This window comes from Heteronotia binoei, chromosome 11, assembly GCF_032191835.1.
Source record: "Heteronotia binoei isolate CCM8104 ecotype False Entrance Well chromosome 11, APGP_CSIRO_Hbin_v1, whole genome shotgun sequence".
NCBI classification, from domain to species: Eukaryota; Metazoa; Chordata; class Lepidosauria; order Squamata; family Gekkonidae; genus Heteronotia; species Heteronotia binoei.
This window is the reverse complement of record NC_083233.1, coordinates 62,272,451-62,291,536: the sequence shown is the minus strand read 5'-3', so window position 1 is coordinate 62,291,536 and position 19,086 is coordinate 62,272,451. Positions and strand designations below refer to the sequence as shown.

At 43.2% G+C, this 19,086-nt stretch overlaps 1 protein-coding gene across 4 annotated transcripts in view; it reads right to left on the bottom strand.

Annotated features, from left to right (window-relative positions):
- The window catches only part of HIC2 (HIC ZBTB transcriptional repressor 2), a 166,248-nt gene that overhangs the window by 52,772 nt on the left and 94,390 nt on the right, over positions 1 to 19,086 (bottom strand). For all 4 annotated transcript variants that reach the window (XM_060248938.1, XM_060248940.1, XM_060248941.1 and 1 more), the window contains exon 2: positions 15,565 to 15,613. The gene's annotated coding sequence lies outside the window, so the exon portion shown is untranslated. The remainder of the gene's footprint in view (positions 1 to 15,564; positions 15,614 to 19,086) is intronic.

The following is a 19,086-nucleotide window of genomic DNA, read 5'->3' as shown; positions in this document are numbered from 1 at the left end:
TAGAGCATCTGCTTGGTAAGCAGAAGGTCCCAAGTTCAATCCCCAGCATCTCCAACTAAAAATGGTCTAGGCAAGTAGGTGTGAAAAACCTCAGTTTGAGACCCTGGAGAGCTACTGCCAGTCTGAATAGATAATACTGACTTTGATGGACTGAGGGTCTGATTCAGTATAAGGCAGCTTCATATGTTCATATCCTATCACTGACAATCCTGCTCAGGTCTTGCAAACTGAAGGCTGTGGCTTCCTTTATTGAGCCAATCATCTTTTGTTGGGTCTTCCTCTTTTTCTGCCACCGTCAACTTTTCCTAGCATTATTGTCTTTCCAATGAGTTTATTCTTCTCATGATGTGATTGAAGTACAATAGCCTCAGTGTAGCCATTTAAGCTTCTAGGGAGACTTCAAGCTTGATTTGATTTAAACCCACTTATTTGTCTTTTTTCCCCTTCTTGAATTAGCAACTGCAATTCCAGGACAGCCCTGGTGACTGGATGCATAAGCAATATGCATATCTGTGATCCCACGATGCATAGAAACTGCCTTCCCTACCAGCTTCTTTAAAACTGCTTTTCTGTTTTTCCTAAGCAAAAAAATAATAAGTTTTTAAAAGTCCTCCGCATTTAGAATCTGTTTTATCCAGCCCACTTCAAGGCAAATACACTAAGGCTGAAACTCAGTGGAAATCAGTAGGAATTTTGCTATCAACGTGAATTGAAGCATTGAAAATCGTTAAAATACAAAACACTATCCAATTTTTTAAAAAACAAAAGCATGAAAAGGGTCTTATTTAAAACATTTCTAATCCACCTCTCTTCCGAAGGTCCTGAGGCAGCTTACAAAACAAAAACAACAAAAAAACAAGACAAATTTAACATACAAATGAAATCAAACTAGAAAACCACAGAGGTTAAAGTTAAGATCAAAACAGGTTCTCTTACACTTGTAATGTCCTTTAACAGTTTAAGAAGACAAGAACAAACAATAACTGTAAAAAAGAGTTAAGTAGGATACTCATTAAAACTTGCATAAGGAACAATAAGGAAGGCTTTATAATCTATACATTGTTTTACAGAACATGCTTTTCGCCTTGTATCTGTTTTAAGAGGTACTTTATTTTATTTAGTTGGTATATTTATATCACACTTTTCCGACAGTTGTCACCCAAAGTGGCTTGCATCAACTGAGAGAAGGAAAAAGACACAGCTGTCTCCCCTATTTAGGTTGAGAACACCAAAAGTATCAATCCGATTTAGCATTCCATGCATCAAATTCTAGGAAGCAAGCAGGCAAACCAAATATATAATTGGCTGGAACCTACTATGCAGTATTGCTAAAAAGGTACACAGATGGAAGCCCAATTTTTGCCCAAACTTCTAGTGATTTTTGTCACTTAATCCCTTATAGCAATTCACCTAGCAAAGACAATTCACCTAGCAAAGCAATTTGCCTTTGCAACTATTATGCACTTGGTATTAAAGAACCTTACTATCATTCTGCTATGAAGAATATTTTAACTTCATTTATGGGATTTTGCTAATCCAATTGGAATAGCACTAGAATTCTTCAGAACCAAATACTTCCAAGAAGTGGACAGTGGAAGAGAATTTGACGTTTTGTTAGCCAAAAGACATACCAATCCTGTGCAACCAAACCAGACAGATGAATGGGGAGAATTGCTGCTTTCGTTGCAAGGACAGCTGAACTGTTACGAAAAACAGAATGTAAAATTTCAGCTAGATACGAAATGGCAAAACTCAGATAAAGCTGTTAAACAGTGCTTTTCTAAGAAGAGGTAATGATGGAGAAGGAGCCTTCTTAATGGAGTTAATGGAGAAGGAGCCTTCTTAAAATAATAAAGTCTTTTTAAAAAGAACCATATTTTTACCTTAATTTTCTGTGGGAGGGAAATGGGAAAAAAGGAAGAAAAAGAGGAAAAAAGAACCATATTTTAGATTAAATTGCTGCAGCAGGGAGGCGACAAGAGACAACCACAAAAACAAAACAAAACAAAAAACCTGTCACAATTTCTCCATTTCCACCTTTCTTGAATTTACTCTATTTTGGGCTCTTTCCCCAATAAATAAATTCTCTGAAAGAGACCTTAAGAAAGCCTAGCAAAGGCTGGGCACACAGCAAGTGCTTTTCTTTTCTTTTTTAAAAAAGGTTATAATTACACCAAAATAATTAGAATATTCACAAAAACCTCTCTTTGAATGCACCTCAGCATGGGAGAAGGCAGGATTAAGCCTAAGTATTCCATGGAGGGTTCCAATCTTACACCGCAATATCAAAGCTTCCATACCACGAATCTCTAGTGTTTCCTGTAGGCCTTGCGCATCAGGAGGCACCGTCTGAGACAATCTGCAAACCACAGGTTTGTGTATAGACCGATGCTGCCTTGAAAAGCACTCAGCCGCAAGAGGATGGGAGCAGATTTGGAAATATGCCAAGTGGTGTGTCAACAAAAATTACGGAATTTATTGAAAACCTTTGTAATTCACATTGTTAAAAAAGTACATCCAAGGGGCTCATGGCACTCTTTAAACATGTAATACAACAAAAATGTAACAAACACAAATTTGAGCAGACTTCGGAGGATGGTGGAAGACAGGAGGGCCTGGCGTGACTTTGTCCATGCGGTCACAAAGAGTTGGACTCGACTGTGCGACTGAACAACAAAAAACAACTAAAACAGATTATTATTATTATTATATCTATCACCCCATCTAGGCCAAGGCCTGGCTCTGAGCGATGCACATCAAGTAAAAATAAGCAAGGATTGAAACATTAGTTAATTTTAGAACAATAACACAGTAAAAATTCCAACCCCGATGCGTCCTGCTAATTTACATTCATTCTCTCCCAGACTGTCAGAGCATGGGGGGGGGGGGGAGGACACACAGCAGCAGATAGCACAGTTCCCTATTAAAACAGCAACAGAATAGCATCTCAGATCCTAAAAGCAGTAAGAATTTATGTACTGGAAGGGGGCAATCATGCTCTCCACAATCAGATTCTTGGCAATCCCAACTTTCTGTGATTGTGGAAGATCCATTCTTTAAAAATGGCTTCCCCAACCATCGGACATTTACACAGAAGTCAGTAAAAGGTTTAACTCTGTTCTTCAACTTTCAAGGCATGCTGAAGTATTATGAATTTCTGGAGGCTAAATCTGGTCTTTTTTGGATTGGAAGATGTCAAGTGTTTGGGGAAAAGGTTACAGAAAGGAAATGAAAGAACAAGTTTACTGATCAGAAAACGGCACTTGCCCTCTCCTGCCAAACAGTAACAAATTAAGTGATCTGGACCAAAAGCCTTAAAATTAATTGGACTTCACTCACAGGTCCATGACATACTTCCTAATTCAGCACACCCTGAATTACACATCATGACTTGAGATCTCAGCTAAGAAAGTAACATCAAACACGCTATTCACACATTCAAGCTGATGAACAAAGAACATTCTGTGAGGAAAGCTGCCTGTGAACAAAGCATCTGCCTCTCAGTGCATCAATGCGCAAGCCTAGGCATACTGTGTCAAGTCCCCTTGCTTTTTGGGTAGGGTTGCCATCTTCCAGGTAGGGTCTGGAAATTTCCTGGAATTACTCACTACAGAGTTTGGTTTCCCCTGGGGAAAACAGCTGCTTTGAGAGGTGGGCTCTAGGGCTCCCTCCCCTCCCTTCTCCAAACATGACCCTTTCCAGGCCCCACCCCCAAATCTCCAAGAATTTCCCAACATGGACCTGGCAACCCTACTTTGGGGGTTAGATGCATGAAAACAAGAACAGGGCCATTTGGGTGGTGGCGCCCTCACAGCGGAATGTGCTTCATGGAAACAAGCCACAGCCATTGCCTGGTCACATTCAGGCAGCACGTGGAAAACACAGTGTTTTGGCAAGTGTTCTGTGGCCCTTACCTGGAAATGGCATTGCTTCTTTCAGAAATTTCTTCAATTGTTTTATAGGGTTATAATTCTAGTTTTCAAGCTAGTTCTGTATTATAGATCTTTCAGCATTTTTAAAGCTGCCCTGAGGAACAGTTTTTGAGCCACAAAGCGAAGATTTAAAATAAATTTAAAAAACAAATATTTGGTTTTACGCACAGTGACTTCAAGGGGAGGGGGTGAGCAAAGCCTTGGGGGCAGGCATTTGTACAATTCTTACAAAAGGGGATCTTTTTTAATTTTTAAGTGGCATATTCGTTGCTGTTGCTGAGGCTACAGGCAGGCCAAACTGGTTTGCCCACTGTGACAAAGCAGGGACACAGCTGTGAATGGCACTGAGTTGCTGTGAAGATATTTAGGGTTGACTTTTTAGTTCTTAGGGCCTAATTAACATCAGATAAGCTGCTTCTATCAAACTTATTAGTTATCCCTTGCTGCAGACTCTATAGTCTCTCAGTGAGAAAGCACCTATTTGTGACAATAGTTCATCCGGTGAGTGGGGAAGAAGAACAAACTGCTCCATTACATTTGGGTGGGGTGCTCGAGGGGCAAAGTCATAAGCATTTCAATGGGAGTGTGCTGGATTGAGGCAACAGAAAGGATATGAACATACACAAGGAAAGCACATCAAAAGCCAATTCTATGCAGCTGCTATAGTTTTGTGTTTTAAAAAATCTGCACGTTCACTCTTGCAAACCTTAAGTTTTAAGATCGCAGCTTTTCCAAGAAATTATTGAATTATTATTAATAGAAATTATTAATAATTGAAGCATCTCAACTATATATAATTCCAGGGATTGTTTTACAGAAGCTTCATCATGGCAGAACAGCCATGTGGGATTAAAGTTCATCCCAGCATTTTGGTCCCAAGGAAGGACAGCAATGTGCTTCCAGGAAACCCACAAGTAAGGCATGAAGAACCATTCCTATTTCCTGCAAGTGGTATTTAAAACAGAACAACATGTTACACAGTGATTATTTTGGCCTTTAAAAGCAGCTGAGGAGGAGGAGACCATAGATTTATACCCTGCCCTTCTCTCTGAATCAGAGTTTCAAAGCGACTTACAGTCTCCTTTATCTTCTTCCCAACAGACACCTTGTGAGGTGGCTGAGGCTGAAAGCACTCTCACAGCAGCTGCTCTTTCAAGGACAACTCCTGTGAGAGCTATGGCTAACCCAAGGCCATTCCAGCAGCTGCAAGTGGAGGAGTGGGGAACCAAACCCGGTTCTCCCAGATAAGTCTGTGCACTTAACCACACCACCAAACTGGCTCTTAACCACGCCCTTAACTACTATACCAAACAAGAGGGCTGATTCTGACTTGGGACTGTAGCATGGAAGGGTTAACCCTTCTCATCCCGTTGTTTTCAAAAGAGAGGGGTGCATCCAGATTAAAATTTTCATCTGAGAAACAAAACTTTCCTTGCAGCACGCTGAACACGCATGAAGGTGCCTTATTCTGAATCAGATCACTGTCCCATCAAGATCAGTATTGTCTAAGACTGGCAGCAGCTCTCCAGGGTCTCAGGTAGAGGGTCTTCCACATCACACACTGCCAGGTCATTTTAACTGAAGAACCAGGGGATTAAACACAGGACCTTTTGCATGCCAAGCAGATGCTCTACCACTGAGCCATGGCCCCTCTAAACCAATCTCCACAAAATTATACTGGGGGGGCGGGGAGAAGGGGAATAGGGGAATAGGGGACATTCAGGAATTTGAGGGGGGGGAGTCTGCAATGGGGAGTGGAAATTCAGTGGAAATGGCCAATTTAGTCTTGATCCAAGTACCTCCAGTTTAAAAAAAACAGGAGGGAAAAGGTGCCTGTTACCTTGCCCTCATCAGCAACTTGAAGGATTTCTCCAGTGTGGTGACCTGAATCCAAATACTCCTTCCCCTACATGTCCCTAACCTAACGTGTTCTTTGGAAGTCTACTGACTCTTGAATGCAAAGAGTTTTATTCAGCTGCCATAGATACAAAGTCATTGAATAAAAACTATCCATCACAAATTTGCCCAAGTCTCACCTTACTACTTTTACACATTTCACTATGGCAATCCGTGGTACTCCTTGCATAAATGGACCAGTTGCTCTGTGTTGAAATGCACTAGGACCCCTGGGCATGCACGGGTTTCCTTCTGAACTGCAATGGCTATGGCAGGGCTTTTTTTTGTAGCAGGAACTCCTTTACATGTTAGGCCACACCCCTGATGTAGTCAATCCTCCTGGAGCTTACAGTAGGCCCTGTAATGAGAGTCCTGTAAGCTCTTGGAGGACTGGCTACATCAGGAGATGTGGCCTAATATGCAAAGGAGTCTCTGCTACAAAAAAAGCCCTGGGCTATGGTATAGACATCCACCCATATGGGGCCCATCAAATGTAAGAATCTATCAGTCCAGAGACACAATTAGAGAACCGCAAATTTAAAAAATGCTATGGATTATCAGCAACATCCACTTTCTCTAAAGAGAAATACAGAGGGTGGTACATATCCAGTATATTGATAAAACACAGCAAACCCTTTTGTAATAATCGAATCAGATCTTTCCAAGGCATCCAGCAGTCTTAACTAACAGGTGTGTCCCTTTAAATACACTTGAGAGGCACATTTGCGTCCTGTAGACACCATTCTAAGGATTATGTTAGCACCACAGTGCACCAGCTGTAGCACACCCCACGGGGGTATCTGGTAACTGCCCTCAAAAGGGAAGTTATTTTCCAAAGCATACAGCACCCCTTGGCCTATGACCTCAGGATGCCTTGAGAGAAGAACATTTGTGCCCTCAAGAGTGCATAAGAATATTCATGTACATTCTCCTCCCCCCCATGACCAGATGAATAAGGGGTTGGGGGGGGGGGAGTTGCCTGAATATCCACAGAAGGGATTCAGGGGTTGCCATAAAACACAAAACAGTGCAAAGAAAAGCTACACAACAAAATACAGATATGCAATGCTTTCACAAAACAATGCTTAGGGGCAAAGGAAAAAGAAAAGGTAGCAGCTGCAAATATCATCTCTTTATACCAAAGGAGGAAAATGATGATGACTTATTTATTTATTTAGAATATTTTTATGCCACCTCTTCAGAGTCCCACTAGAGTTAGCTTATATTTAAAAACAGCATAAAAACTGCCCATAAAACCGAAGTTGATTGTAGGTGATAAGATAAAACCCCTAATTAAAAAACATGTATTTTAACCTGGTGCCTAAAAGAAAGCAGAGCAGGTGCCTGGCAAGCCTCAAGGATTAGGGCATTCCAAAGGTCAGGTGCCATCACAGAAAGGACCCTGTCTCTAATCACCACCCTCCACACCACTGAAGGGAGGGGCACAGAGAGCAGGGTGAGAGGCAAACCATAACTCACAGGTTGGACCCATTTTTACATAAAGAAATGGTCCCCTTTTGGTCGGTGCTCAATTTGAGCAAAGCACTGCTGGGCTGCATAACTTGAGGAATGTACTGCATGGGAGAGACAGTCCAGTAACTCACACTATATCAGGGGCGGGGAACCTTTTTTCTGCCAAGGGCCATATGGATATTTATAACATCATTCACGGGCCATAAAAATTATCAATTTAAAAAAACAGTGCTCCACCAAGGAAGAATGATTTAGGCCAGCAAAATTAATGCAAAATTTTTTTTTCTATTTGAAGTCATGTGGAGAGAGCCTAATCTGGCACACACACACACGGCCTGCCGCCCAAAGCAAATGCATAGGTCCAGGGCTTTTTTGTAGAAAAAGCCCAGCAGGAACTCAGTAGTATATTAGACCACATCCCCTAATATTAGCATATTAGGTCACACACTCATTAGCATAGTAGGCCACACCATCTGGGATAATCAAGCGCAAACTGTACTGTGACAGTAACTTTCCCTGCAGCAATTCTGGCTGGCTGGCCAGGCCCCAGGGAGGCTGCTGGACAGTACATCTGGGGCCTGTGATCCCTGCCTGGCCCTGGGGAGGCTACTGCACAGCGCAGCTGGGCCCCACAATCCTCGCTGGCCAGCCAGGCTGCCACATGGCTCGGCCCTCGAGACGGAGGTTCCCCACCCCTGCACTATATAGATGAAGCAGAATTTTGGCCTGATTTACAGCCTCCTCGGAAACTATTATAAAAGCGTGATGTGAAAAGGAAACTTTAGAGCAGCCTAGGGGAATTTTTTGAAAGGAACAGAAGAATGCTGAAGCTGTGCCAAGCCAAGAAGGTATCCCATGGACATGAAGGAACGTTCAAGGTGCTGTCTGCTGGAAGATTTCACTTCACCCAGCACTCGTGTTCAAGCACAGGAGTTCAAAGCTGAGAGAAAGGCAGACAGCGAGAGAAATAACAGGTAATGTTAATCTGAGTGTTTTTATACTGGGTGCAGAAAGATTGGACAGCAGCAATGTTTAATTAGATTGCAAACTGTTTGGCCTCGGAAGAGGGATCAAGTTACTCCTCTCCCCAGACACAAGGAAGAAAAAAACTGTCTTCAGCACTGAACGGTGCTCTCTATCCAAAAGCACCCGCTGGATAACTGACAAGCCCATTAAAACAGCAGCACTCAGCTCAAAGATATGCTGATTTTCATATCTCAACATGAGGATCTCAACATTTCTGAAGACCTCAGCTTAACTTCAACCAAGTTTCTGGACCTCGTTGCTAGTATAACATGCTGACAAACCTCAACACTTCATGAAGCAAAAGAAAAGTCTTAGGCAGGGATGGCCAAACTGAGGCTTGGGAGCCGCATATGGCTTTTTCACACATATTGTGTGGCTCTCGAAGCCCCCATCCTCCCATTGGCTGGCTTGGAGAAGGCATATCTCTTTTTAAATCTCTTCTCCAAGCCAAGTCAGCCAGCATTTAAAGTTAAAATTGCTTTCTTTCCACCTCTCCCTCCCTCCCCATCTGTTTTCCTTCCTTCCCTTAAACATCTGACATTCATGTCTTGTGGCTCTTAATTAAGCAAGTTTGGCCACCCCTTGTCTTAAGGAACATTTCGCGTGACTCTTGGGTAGGATTAAAATATATTTTATGTTAAGGAGAGGAGAGAAGATTTTGCACTGAGAATAGCCAAATTATGTGACCTGCATCCATATCCAGGTTAAGTTAACATGCTTCACCTTCACCTGGATAGCTCTGGCTAGCCTGATCTCGTCAGATCTTGGAAGCTAAACAGAGTCAGCCCCCGGCTAGTATTTGGACTTCCAAAGGAATACCAGGGCTGTGATGCAGAGGCAGGCAATGGCAAACCACCCCTGAATCACTTTTGCGAGACTTTATGGCACTTTCTACCACCAAACATGCTTCATCTGGATATATTGTGCATAATATTTCTTCTACTACATGGGGAGGAGTACACCTACAGTGAGCTTTTCCTTGGTCCTACCAAGATTTCTAGAAATCCCCTCAATTTTACAACAATTCAGTGATGATCTTCATGACCCTAAGACAGAATACCCAACCTTTCTGAACCTGCAGGATTCCCCAATCTTTTTTTTTTGGGGGGGGGGAGGGGGATGTTGGCAACGTGCTGATGTCACTTCTGGAAGTGATATCATTATGTCAGTGACATCAGGGTGGCGCTGTACTTTTTGGCTATGGGGAAAACAGACACAAACTATAGAGTTTTGCCCAAAAAGTAGAGTGTCACCCCTCTGGCCATGATGATGTCACTTCTGGAAGTGATATCAGCATGTTGCCACTCTTGTGCAGGATCATCTATTTGGGGGTGAGGTTTCCCCCTGCCAGCCAGTTGGCGGGTAGTAGCCCACAAAATATGGCAATCCCCTGCCCCCACCGAGCACCCCTGCTCCCATGGTGGTCAGTTTGTGGTCCACCTTCCACAGCAACCATTCTGTGGTTGCGCCCACCACGCTATGTCACAATTCCAAAGGTGCCCACAGGCTCAAAAAGTTGGAGACCTGGCCTTAACAGTGGTTATCACATGCTCTTGCTAAACAAGCAACATCAGCCTCAAAGATTCTGTATTCAATTCCTTTGCATTAACCTCAGCTACTGACAGCTAAAAAAACATAGTCTTGGAAAAGGCAATACTAAAAAAACTTAAAATAACACTTTTAAATTGATGGGGAGACTTGAGCAGCCAACTTTTGAAAACAAGAGTTCCTTTTCGCCAACAAGGCCATCTACTAATCAAGCCTTGTATATCCAAGTTTAGGGAAAGCAAAAGATAACCTCAAGCAGAAGCCGCACCACCCCATCTTGCAAGACTGCCTATGCTCATCCATCTTCACTGGCTCCTGGCTGACCCTTTACCAGGATTTACACATCAAATACACACATTAGAAAAAAGGAGGATGAGCCACACAAAACTTTCCATTCTGTGTAAGTAACTGTAATCAAGAGAGAGGCAGAGAGAGATGGACCGTCCCATTTTAACATTTCCGTAGGCCAGCCAAGAGGGTCGGGAAGAGGTTATGGGAAAATATGAAACATGTGTCTCTTGGATAGAAAGATGTAGCACATAGCTTTCGCCAGGAAATGTACAGGAAAAAAGCCCAAGAGGAGTAGATGTATAAACTCTCCCCCCCCAAAATTCCCAGGGCAGCGGACGCTAAATAACATCTCAAGTTATCTCTGCCACATCTGGGCTCATCACCTGAACCACTGGGCCTTGCATCAGTTTGCTGGCTTTAAGAGTGTTCCCTTGCTAGCTGTAAACGTTTTTTCCATGGAGAAAGGTCATACAGAGTTTGAGCCTAGACTAATGCATGGCAGTGGATGATATTAGGATTTGAACCTGATTTTTGCCTGGGGAAGAGGGAAAAGGAGGAATGCCATTAGAACAAGAATTGCCAACTTTCCCTTTCCTTTTAGAAAAAAACCCTAGTTTGAATAATGAAAGATATCCTGATATCTCTTTCTGCCTCCCATCACCATATTACCGAGTTCTGTTCTGACCTAGAAACAGAGCACAGACTAGGAAGCAAACCAGATATAACGCTAATGAGCTAAGTGGCACGAATAAAAACAGTATGAAATAAAAGCATTTTTAAAAGCCTGGAGAAGATCTTTTCGTTATCTTCTCCTGGGTCTTCTAGGAAATGCACAGGCTATTCCGCAGCAGGTGAACTTATGAGCCACCTATCTGAGACCCCTGTGTTTTTAATTTTTTTCCCCAAATACAATTTTATTCAATTCAAAGGGGCATGGGAAAGGGGAGTGGGAAGGGTATGGAGAATGCCATACATACACAAATACTTCAATGTACATATGAGACCCGTGTTAAGAGTTTCAGAAGTCTGCTTTCTGCAGTCTTGAGGACAGAGTTCAGCTGGGTGGGGAATACATCTCTTCTCTTATGCATGTACAGATACATGAATGTATTAATCAATATTAATACAATCAATACAATCAATGCCACGTAGTATGCAGCCCACTGTTCCACATGCTGCAGCCGCTGTACTGTGAAATGGGAAAGGAAAAGCTGAGGAGAAAGTCTCTAAGAGATTTTGTCTTCCCGCTCCCTAGTCTTTAAAAAGACTGTTGTGTGGTCTAAGCCAAACAAGATATCTGTTAAAGTCCAAAAATAGCAAGTAGCAACTTCCAAGAAAGGATTTCTACCGACTGTGGCGAGAGATCGACTGATCCAAGCGGCGGTCAGAAGAGAACTGGCGGGATGCCCGCTCCGGTCCCTGTGAGCATGCGCGGTGGGGCTTCTGCGCATGCGCACTGGGCCTGGGGCGCGGAAATCCGCAGCTTTCAAGAATACCGATCGAGATCGGCGCGGGCGCCTATATCCCATCAGTGTGATGCACAGAGACCACGAAGAAGATCCATCGTTCTCTGAGGTTCTTAAATTAGTGAAGAATGGGACTAGTGGAGCAGAAAGAAGGTTACAAATAGCATATAGCAGAGTTTTCAAAAGTATGCAATAAGTGGGAAAGTTCGTAAGAGATGGGAAAGCTCAACAAGAGGGTGACCCTTTATGGGCTATAATTAATATGTGACTTTATATGTGCTTTTAGAGTAATGGTTTTATTGTGTTTGTTACAATAGTTTTATTTATGCAGGACTAGTCCGATCCTATCATACCTCAGAAGCAAAGCAGAACCACCCATGGCTGGTATTTGGATGGGAGCCCTCCAAGGAATACCAGGGTTGTGACACAGAGGCAGCAAACCACCTCTGAACGTCTCTTGCCTTGAAAACCCTATGGCGTCTCCATAGGTCAGCTGTAACCAGTGTTCCCTCTAAGCTGAGTTAGCGTGAGCTAGCTCACAGATTTTTAGCCTCCAGCACACACATTTTTGTCTTAGCTCAGGAAGGATGATCCCAGAGCACAATAATGTATGCAGTAGCTCACAACTTTAAATGCCAGTAGCTCACAAAGTAGAATTTTTGCTCACAAGACGCTGCAGCTTAGAGGGAACATCGGCTGTAACTTGATGGCAAAACCAACGACAAATAAACCAACAACTAACAAGGGAGAAAGGCGGCTGATAATTTTTTAAAAAATAAATAATAAATTAGGAAGCAGTCGTATTACTTCTTTGCCCGTCCACCTGTGAAATGTTGTCGGATATTTGCATGGACATAGAAAAATGCAATATTCAGAGTCAAGTTCTCGTCCATCTGGCTCAGAACTGACTGACTGTCAAGGTCTCAGGCAGACCAAGGAGTTCTCCGATGGGAAATGAGGCATAGTCATGCCTTGGAGTTCTTGCCATCTCTGTCAGTTTTGTCCTGTTGCTTTGAACCTGATCTGTTGAACTTGCTGAAGTTGCTGAAGCCCTGGTGATGAAATGATTGCTTTCCAGAATTCTATTGGGCCCTCCTGTTGCCATGATGAAAGCGGGGCAAGGTACCACTGTGTACGAAAGGATGACTGGTAATTTGGCATAGGCTTCTTCCTGTCGCTAGATTCCACTAAAATTTTGTCCAGGGCTTCACCAAATAGAAGATCACCACAGAATGGGTATGCAACATGATATTCTTTGAGGGGGGAATCTGCACTAGCAGGTGCTTTCTTGGGCTTTCAGGGAGGGGGAATGCAAAGAGGAGGATGAAGAGGGGGACCGGTGTCATCTTCTCCCCCTTCTACTAAGACAGGCCTGCATTTCTTCCCTTACGTGATCGTCAACGTGGAAAAGAAATCCCTGGGCGGAAGCATCGGTACAATGTCCCCCTGGGAAGCAGCCTGAGTTGAATTGGATGGTCTCCTTGCAAGTAAATTGTTGCAGGTAAAGTTCCCAATGTATGCATCATAGGGGAATTGATCGCTAGCCCAGCACCACTTCCCAAATTGCCCGAAGAGTTCGGCTCACCCTCCTCCATGTCTCTGACACTGTTTTGCATTGTAAGGGTTTTAGGCGCGCTTTGCACTGAGTGGCCGTTTTGGGTGTGCTTTTCTGTTCTGCCGCGATTCAGCAGTAATGCCGATGTGGAGGCCAATGCAGCCTGTACTTGGGTTGTGCCAGCTCTGAAAGACGATTGCTCTTCCAGGGGTTTGTATTCCCCTTCCGAGAGGAAGCCGTCTTTGCTGGCATTTCTCATACAGTTGTTGACTCAGTCGGTAAGAAAAGGGCCCTCTGGGGGGAATCCCAAAATGGCGGACAAAGTCAGAAAGAGAAGGCACAGAAGCATACACCAAGGAGACAAATAATGAAGGGTTTTTTTAAAAAAAGAAAGACCAAGCTGTTCACAGAGAAGGAATAGAGTAACTAGGCCAGAAAGAGTAGGTTCCTAAGGATAGAGAAATAAGACATCCTAATTGAAGATGCTGTCCCTACTGAGGCAGGAAAAGAACAGACTTGAGGGTGACTCCCAGCAGGTACAGGAAGTGAAGTTTTTTCAAATCCTGCCTCCCTTCAAGTAGGATGGGAATCCCACAAGAGGGAAAAATGCAATATTCAGAGTCAAGTTCTCATCCATCTGGCTCAGAACTGTCTGACTATTAATGTCTCAGGCAGACCAAGGAGTTCTCCCAGTCCTTCCAACCAAGATCTTTTAAATGGAGATGCTGGGGACTGGATCTTGGACCTTCTGTAAACCCTCCACCATTCAGTGATGATCCCTTTGGATTAAGCTAATGTATATAAAACATCTGCAGGGACTATCCTACCCGTGAAATTTCAGCATTTGTACTGGAGTATATTCAGAAGGCAATAGTGGAGAGAGAGGTGCAAATCTCAGCCTGAAGCAGCTTCTGACCATACAAAATCCAAAAGCATCTCTTCAGTGAACCCCTGCACAGTTAGAAAAGGGATGGAGTGGAACCCCAAAAGAGGTTGTTTCCTGTATGGACTCATCGATCCTATGTTGACTTTTTAGGAAGGAAAAAATGTGTATGAACAAAGAATTTCCGTGTAAGCAAGAACTGAAGGACAACTTGTTTTTTTTTAAAAAAAACTTTTAATGGATAACTTTGGCTCATCACTATATTTCAGTAACTTTTTGTTTTGTAACGTGTGCTTTTGGGGGGCTGGTACGTCTCAACAGATCTCTGAAGCGAAGCAGGGTAGGCTCTGGTTAGTATTTGGATGGGAGACCATCAAGGATATCCAGGGTCACAGTGCAGAGGCAGGCAATGGCAAGCCACCTCTGAACGTCTCTTGCCCTGAAACACCTATGGGGTTACCATAAATTGGCTCCAAATTGACTGCATTCTTACCATCTTATTGAAAAGAAGAATGTTTATTTTTTCCCCCAAACTAAAGTTTATGCCAAGCTGTCTACAGGCACTGAACCTTTTGCTGCCAACGCTACCCTTCAGCAGGATGTTTTAGAAACAGCTATAAAACCTGCATTTCACTGCGAAGCCATATATAATTATCACATGGCTACTGGCTAGTTTCGCCATCCAACCAAGAAACAGATTTCCTCGTCAGACATTGTTGTGATATTCAGATGGATAACTGGCAGCAATTTGTAGACATACCCTGTGAAGAGCAAACATTCCTGTCCAGGCAGGTATCTAAAACACATCACCTGGGGCTGCCTCACACCCTGAATCAGGACTGGACCCCAATATTTCACACCAGGTTCCTAATGGAGCAGAGGATCGCCCCCAAACACACCCAAAGATCTCCCGCATCTTTCCCCACCCTCCCACAATGCAGACCAAAACCTTCTGGCAACCAGCTGTCCCACCTGGAAAGGTCTGAAAATTGCTTATTATCACAAGCAATCCTTTTGCCGAATATGCAACCATATTTAGCTTTGAACCTTTGAAAGGTAATAACATTACTGTTTCCTTAATTATATTTTAATCATATCAGAAGTCAGTCTACTAATAAAATAATCACCTGTGCAGAAGTCACCAAGTTTTTGTTGGCCTTCATAGCCCACTATTGCCATAACAGCCCATGGAGTTTGGCTCTCTCATTTCCTTTTTCTACAGATGCAAAAATGAAGTCTGCTTTTCCATATGCTGCCTGGCGAGATTTTACAGTGGAGGAACAGTAGGGCAGGATGCGTTTGGAGCAACAGAACAGAATCCCTACCCTGCGCATAAAGACATCGCTCTGTTTAATTTGGCCCTATTGAAAACATGATGAGGTTGTCTGCAGCACATTAGAAGGTGAATGATTTTAAATATAGCCATTTGGGATATGTGATGCACGGAAACTGTCTTAGAAGCCATTCAAAACCAATTTTTAAAAGGTTTCTTACCTCAGATACCAACAGGGGAAGTTCGCCCTGGGGCAACATGCAACATTACCTGTGGAAAAGAGAAAAAACTGTCAATATTCAACTTGTTATTCATGATTAAATGCCATGAATCACTAAACTTTATTCCCACCCACCCCCCAAAGTATAAAGAATACAAAAAAAGATGGTTGTGGTAGTCTGTTCTCTTTTGCCTTGCCTGAACAATATTACCTGTTTTTAAGATGCAGGGAAGGGGGCATTGTAAGGGATACCCCCACTAATTACAGCCCACTCCTCACTCACCTCCTCAATATTAATCGTCGTGCATTCCACCCCTGACTTCTGACATGGGATCTGGCTGGCAGTTGCTTTTGTTTAATGAGTCAGCCTTGAGATGGAGCCCAAAGAACACATGTCATCCCCGTCCAAACACAGTTCTAGCTTAGCAGGTTTGCAACATGGCTTTCGCTGGGCAAAGATGCGCCGGCTAAGCTTGGAAGGTATCTATTTCTGAATGCTTTTGGACCCAACCCAATGTAAATTAAAGCCCAGATTTTAAAAGCCTTGGCAAACAGACAGTGTTTGCAAAAGAAGCATGTTGAAACTCCATTCCGCTAATATACCTTGAGCCCCCTAATGAAAAAGAGACGGAGAGAGAGAAATAAAGAGAGCTACCCATTTGTGGCTTCAGATGCCAATTCCTACTTTCCTGCCCCTTCAAAACCTAAAGCGATTCCATAAGAATTACAGCATTTCCCAAGAACAAAATACACATGCCTTTAAGAATAGCAAATGCAAGTTCAGAGTTTCCTTGCAAAATATGCACAAGATGCATCCACAGCACTGGGCTTCTGCTAGTGTGTACTGTGCAGACCTGAGCTGTTGTTTGGTGCATGTGAGCAATACTCCCTCTAAGCTGTGGAGTCTTGTGAGCAAAAATTCTACTTTGTGAACTACTGGCATTAAACTTGTGAGTTACTGCATAAATTAGCTTGCTCTGGGGCCATTTTTTCTGAGCTAAGACAAAAATGTGTGAGCCAGAGGCTAAAAAAATGTGAGCTAGCTCACACTAACTCAGCTTAGAGGGAACACTGCATGTGAGTATGCCATCCCTACATTTATTTCTACACAAATACTTTATTATTCTGCTCTGACCTGGATGGCCCAGGCTAGCCTGACTTGTCAGATCTCGTAAGCTTTAGCAGGGTGGGCCATGGTTAGGACTTGGATGGGAGACCACCAAAAAAATCCAGGATCACTATGGAGAGATGGGCAATGGTAAACTGAATGTCTCTTGCCTTGAAAACACTATAGCAGAGGTGGCCAAACAGTGGCTCAGGAGCCACATGTAGCTCTTTCACACATATTGTGTGGCTCTTGAAGCCCCCACTGCTCCGTCAGCAGGCTTGGAGAAGGCATTTCTCTCTTTAAATCACTTCTCCAAGCCAAGCCAACTGGCAGCTTGGAGAATACATTTAAAGTTGTTTTCTTTCCACTTCTCTCTCCTTCTCCATCTGTTTTCCTTCCTTCTTTCCCTTCCTTATCTGACGTTCATGTCTTGTGGCTCTCAAACATGTGATGTTTATTCTATGGGGCTCTTATGTTAAGCAAATTTGGCTACTCCGGCCCATATATATCACCATAAGTCAGCTGTGCCTGGGCAGTACTTTCCACTACTACCACTTGGCCACAAAGTCCACACAACTTCACTATCTTTATTGTGCCCCTGGTGAGATAGCTGCACCACTGGGACTTAGATAGTGCCTCCATCTCACAACACTATTGGGCTCCTTACGCCAACTGCTTTTTAGAGAATTTGATGTTTGACTGGTGGTTTCAACTTGTTTTTTGTGTGTACTTGATGTAAACAGCCCTGAGCCCAGTTACTGGGAAGGGTGGTCAAAAAGCTAAATAAATATTTGATGCCCACAAAAGCTTTACCCTAACTTCTAAAAATACAAGCAGAACAAAACATTACTCCTAGAACTGAAACACAATCATGATTCAGCACAGTTTTAGAATTGTGAGCCATTCCCCCCCCCACACCCCCTAAAATCCAACTGTAAGATACACCTGGGATGAAACAGAGTTATATTTTTAAAACCCTTAAAACATATTGTTCTGTCTCAAGTTCAAGGAAACATTAAACGTCCACTTGCCAAATTCAATACGGTTACACTTTAAAAAACCAAAACACCTAAAGTCCAGCAGCATAGCATCCTCACTTGGGAATGAAAGCAAACAATGAAAAGGGGAAAAATCTGCAGATTGTAAACTACAGAAACTGAAACAGGTTTTGGCAAAGGCACACAGGTTAGGAGAATTTGTTTCAGAGCTTCTACACAGACCCTTTTCACCCGTAATTTCTCCCCATTTACAACAAAATATTGAAAAGCCATTTCAAAGTTTCCACTGCTATAGCCCCATCAGCTCATTAATACAAGACAGTAGGAAGCACTTTTTTGGGGGGTGGGGTTCCCTACCCTCAATGCCATGTACAACCTCTCTCTCGGCTTTGTGTTGAAGGGGGAGTTTAAACTCTGGCCTTTCCAGTACTACTGTGACCCTCTTATCACTACACTGAGTGCTAACAATGTCATTTTATCAGCTGGGAGCATGACTAGGAAGACTACAATGCTTTAGCCACCACATTTTAAGAAAATACAGATGTGAATCTATAAACTCCAGCCATAGCATTAGTAAAAACGAACATACACCAAAGTGTACAATGGGGAGAGATTCACATAATGCATGTTCATGTTACCATCTCATGTCTGTCTCTAGTATACACATACCTCTTTTCTACACAGATTATACAAGATATTCATATTCCAAATCAGAATATCAATCTGTCCATTTCAGTATTGTCTACTCTGATGGATGTCTGAGCTGCAGAGTCTTAAGTACAGAACTCAATATCTGCTACCCAAGATCCTCCATGTGAAGACGCCACATCTTCAGGGACTGAATCCGGAACCATCAGTGTCCGGTGCCTGCGGACTATTGCATGGCCACAGCCAATGGCTGCTAACTTCCAGGAGGTGACTGGAGATTTCCCAGTATTATCTGGAGAAAATGGCCACTTTGGGAGATAGACAGAATGCCATTACGCCCCAATGAAGTCCCTTCCACTCCTCAAACCCCACCCTCCTGAGGCTCTGCTCCCAAAAATCTCAAGAAAAATACAAGCTAATGTCCAGATTCTAATCTTTTAACTTCAGGACTTTCTTTTGAGCAGGAATGCAAAGGAACACAGTTCCAGCTGGCTTGACATCAGTGGGTGTGGCCTAATATGCAAATGAGTTCCTGCTGGGCTTTTTCTACCAAAAAATGCCCTGACTGCAGGCAGGGGTGGCATTCTAGCAGGAGCTCCTTTGCATATTAGGCCACACACCCCTGATGTAGCCAATCCTCCAAGAGTTTACAAAAAAGTGTCTTGTAAGCTCTGGGAGGATTGGCTACATCAGTGGGGTGCAGCCTAATATGCAAAGGAGCTCCTGCTAGAATGCCACCCCGTACTGCAAGTATCTTAAGACAAGTGAT